Source organism: Phacochoerus africanus, chromosome 1, assembly GCF_016906955.1.
Source record: "Phacochoerus africanus isolate WHEZ1 chromosome 1, ROS_Pafr_v1, whole genome shotgun sequence".
NCBI lineage: Eukaryota > Metazoa > Chordata > Mammalia > Artiodactyla > Suidae > Phacochoerus > Phacochoerus africanus.
In genome coordinates, this window is record NC_062544.1 from 98,484,735 (window position 1) to 98,489,515 (window position 4,781).

At 43.0% G+C, this 4,781-nt stretch overlaps 1 pseudogene; it reads left to right on the forward strand.

Moving 5' to 3' along the window:
• The first annotated feature begins 4,069 nt into the window (after positions 1-4,069).
• On the forward strand, positions 4,070-4,388 carry LOC125112034 (60S ribosomal protein L36a-like; annotated as a pseudogene).
• Positions 4,389-4,781: the final 393 nt, after the last annotated feature.

Sequence of the window (4,781 nt, forward strand, 5' to 3'; positions counted from 1 at the left end):
GGAGTAGCCAAAAAAGAAGAAAAAGAAATCTTTTGGGAGAACTCCCTGGTGGCTAGGTGGGATAAGGATCCAGCATTGATACTGCTGTGCTACTGGTTTGATCCCTGGCCTGGGAATTTTCTAACACCATGGGTGTGGCCCCCCCCCCAAAAGATCTTTTGACTGACTGCCAAATTCTAAATGCCTCTTCCTCCCTTCCTTCCTCTCTTCCTACCTTTCATCCTTCCTTCCCTCAATCCTTCCTTCCTTGGAGCTGGAGAACTCTGCTTTAGAGACAGCTGGAATTGGATGTGAAAGGGGCAGGGCCTTTGGTTCCGGGAGCAACTCCCATGGCATCTGCTATTTTGGTCTGATAAACAGGCCTGCAGAGAATAAGTGTACAGTGGGCAGAATAAAAGCTCTAAGAGAGATAATGCTCATAGCCTGGGCACAGGCAGTTTGTCAAGTGAGGGAAGAAATCCCTTTATCTCATTCTTATAGGGATATGAGTTGCTCTTCCCTTGAGGTTTTTTCCCCCCCCCGTTTTTGGCCACCCCTCAGCATATGGAGTTCCCAGGGCAGGGATCATATTTGAGCCACAGTTCTGACCTAAACCACAGCTGCGGCAACGTGGGATCTTCAACACACTGTTCTGGGCCGGGGATTGAACTTGCTTCCCAGCGCTGCAGAGTTGCCACCACCAATCCTGTTGTGGCACAGGGTTAACTCCTGTTTTAGTGAGTTTTGAAGAACTCTAGCCCCTAAGATTATTTCCAACATTCACTCACAGGTACGAGCAATGCCAGCCCATCCTGGAGCCATGAATCTAAGTCCTGTGCCGGTAGTGGTACACCCAGCACTTTTGCTTTCCCTTAGGGACTTCAATTTGAGTGCCAAGGAACCTAATATGCATGGGAAGAGAGCCAGTAAAAATAAAGTGAAAATGCATCATCTAACTCCAAGCAACACCCATTCCCTGCAGGGGAAAATCCCTGAGTATAGCCAGAGAAACCATATAGAGACATATTGTTTTTATTTGCCAGATAATGGGACAGAGGGCAGGGATTAAGGCTTCTTTACGTCTCACGGAACTCCAAGGGCAACCAGCAATCAACAAATAATTTTTAATAATAATAATAACATTCTATCTGAGAGCAATAAATCCTCTAACACTGCCCATTAAAAGCAGCCTGTAAACCATTTCTTGAAATTACTTTCCAGCCAGTTTCAAGCATGATTCTATGAAACCATTCAATAAAACCAAAGAGACTGTGTCATAAAGAGAGTAAGGATTCTGTCAAAGGAGGTTAGAGGCTGAATTTATAGTGTTTAAATTTTCTTAAGGAAGCAAGTGATAAAATTTTACTAAGCACAACCCTGAAGTTATATAAAATATTCTCTGCTTGGAATCACATTTTGTCCAACCGTACTTCTTTATCTCAAGGGGGTGATAAGATAATAAAAATATTTTAACAAGGGAAATAGAAAGATTGAAAATAAGCGAGGAGAACTGAGACTGATGCGCTGCCTATTGCGCGGAGGCAGATCCGAGGAGAACCAAAGAGAACTTCACCTACAAAAAAAGTAAAACACTTCCCAATTTTACGATTTCAGGGAGAACAACTGGGTTTGTCCTGTCTGAATATATGTTAAGGTCACAGATAAAGCCAAGGTCATTGGCATTTAGAACTTTTATTTTATTTATTTATTTTTTGGCATTTAAAATTTTAATTTTCAGAATTCCTGTCGTGGCGCAGTGGTTAACGAATCCGACTAGGAACCATGAGGTTGCAGGTTCGGTCCCTGCCCTTGCTCAGTGGGTTGACGATCCGGCTTTGCCCTGAGCTGTGGTGTAGGTTGCAGACACGGCTCGGATCCCGCGTTGCTGTGGCTCTGGCACAGGCCGGTAGCTACAGCTCAGATTGGACCCCTAGCCTGGGAATCTCCACATGCCGCGGGAGCGGTCCAAGAAATAGCAAAAAAAAGACCAAAAAAAAAAGCTTTTAATTTTCATATATTGAACATAATTTTGGGGGGGGGGGTCTTTTTAGGGCCACACCCACGGTATAGGGAGGTTCCTAGGCTAGGGGTCCAGTCAGAGCTGTAGCCACCAGCCTATACCACAGCCACTCAAGGCGGGATCTGAGTCATATCTGCAACCTACACCACAGCTCATGGCAACGCTAGATGCTTAACCCACTGAGCAAGGCCAGGGATTGAACCCACGTCCTCATGTATTCTAGTCAGGTTCATTAACCGCTGAGCTATGACAGGAACTCCTGAACAAAATTTTTTTAAAAAAGATGTAATTTGGGTCAGAAGCCAATGTCTTCAGTTATTTAATCTGAAAGGCTTTGAATATATTCATAAAATTCTGATATTAGTCACCTTGAAAGGCCTATTTGGTAGGCCAGTAGCTGTAGCTCCAATTCGACCCCTAGCCTGGGAACTTCCATATGCCAAGGGTACAGTGCTAAACAGCAAAAAAAAAAAAAAAAAAAAGAATATCCCATGAAACTTCTTATAATAACATACAAAAATAGTCTTCTTAGTTATTAATGCCTATAGTCAGTAATCATAGTTAGGTGTTTGTTAAACCACAATTTGATGGAAAAACACACTTAGATTTTACAAGTTTTGCAAACACTTTATTATTTCCAATACCATAAAACAATTTGCAATGTATATTAAAGATCAGTGGGATGGTTTCGGGGGGGTTTGTTTTTGTTGTGCTTTCGTAGAATCATTTTGGCCCAACTGGTCAAAATCTGAGGATCTTTAAGAGTTGTTTCAACCACTCCTGGGCATCTATCCAGAGAAAACCATGACTCGCAAAGACACATGTACTCCGATGTTCATTACAGCACTATTTACAATAGCCAAGACATGGAAACAACCTAAATGTCCATCGATAGAGGAGTGGATCAAGAAGATGTGGTACATATACACAATGGAATATTACTCAGCCATTAAAAAGAACGAAATACAGGCATTTTTAGCAACATGGATAGACCTAGAAATTATCATGCTAAGTGAAGTCAGCCATACAATGAGACACCAACATCCAATGCCTTCACTGACGTGTGGAATCTGAAAAAAGGACAGAATGAACTTCTTTGCAGAACAGATGCTGACTCACAGACATTGAAAAACTTATGGTCTCTGGAGGAGACAGTTTTGGGGGGTGGGGGGATGTGCCTGTGCTGTGGGCTGGAAATCCTGTGAAATTAGATTGTTATGATCATTATACAACTACAGATGTGATAAATTTGAGTAATAAAAAAAGTTGTTTCAATTAGAAGAAGGCTTTTTAGATATCTGCATTAAATCTTGTAAGATTGATTTTAATCTTAACAGGAAGTCTTTTTTTTTTTCAGAATTAATTAACTTGAGCTTACATTATCCAGTAGAATTTAAAATCTGGCAGAACATGAACACCAGTTCTAAGGTCAGAAATTTAATTATAGGAGTTCCTGTTGTGGCGCAGCGGTTAACAAATCCGACTAGGAACCATGAGGTTGCAGGTTTGGTCCCTGCCCTTGCTCAGTGGGTTAAGGATCCGGTGTTGCTGTGAGCTGTGGTGTAGGTTGCAGACGCGGCTCGGATCCCGCGTTGTTGTGGCTCTGGCGTAGGCCGGAGGCCACAGCTCCGATTCGACCCCAAGCCTGGGAACCTCCATATGCCATGAGAGTGGCCCAAGAAATGGCAAAAAGACAAAAAAAAAAAAAGATTTAATTATAAAATATCCGGCACCTAGGAGATACTCCATGAATACTTGTAGAAGGAATGAATGGGATGGAGGAGTACCTCCCAGCTAATAGAAGGCAATACAATTCTGAATTGCAGCCAAGGGACGCTATATAAGAAAATACCTGTGGAGTTCCCATTGTGACTCAGCGGTAAACGAACCTGACTAGGATCCCTGGCCTTGCTCAGTGGGTTAAAGATCTGGTGTTGCTGTGGCTGTGGTTGAAGCTCCAATTCAACCCCTAGCCTGGGAACTTTCATATGCTGCAGGTGCGTGCCTAAAAAGACACACACACACGCACACACACAAAAAGCTTTCTGTGACAATAGTGCTCTCGCAAACATGGTGTACGTCCCTAAAACCTGCAGAACTTTCTGTAAGAAGTTTGGCAAGTACCAACCCCACAAAGTGATACAGTACAAGAAGGGCAAGTGCTCTCTGTATGCCCAGGGAAAGTGGCATTATGACAGGAAGCAGAGTGGCTACAGTGGGCAGACTAAGCCAATTTTCCGGAAGAAGGCTAAACCTGCAAAGAAGATTGTGTTGAGACTTGAATGCGTTGTCCGAATGCAGATCTAAGAGAATGCTGGCTATTAAGAGATGCAAGCATTTTGAGCTGGGAGGAGGTAAGAAGAGAAAGGGCCAAGTGATCTGGTTCTGAGCTTCATACTTTTATTACGAAGACAATAAATTTTTGAAATTGTTTTAAAAAAAAACCCTGAGAATATTTATATTCACGTTTCACCATCAGCCACAAGTGACATCAACCCCCACAGACAGTGTAAACAACAGACATGATTCCATTAAAGCTATTTACGCTGTTTATGGTAGGGTTTACAGGACGTTTAGTACAGAGCTAAAAGACTAGCTGCCCTCCAGACTGGAATGCAGAGTTCCCACTGTAGCTCAGCGGTTAAGACCCTGACATAGCGTCATGAAGATTCAGTTTTCATCCCTGGTCTCGCGCAGTGGGTTATGAATCCAGTGTTGCCACAAGGTATAGCATAGGCCAGCAGCTGTAGCTCTGATTCAACCCCTAGTCTGGGGAACTTCC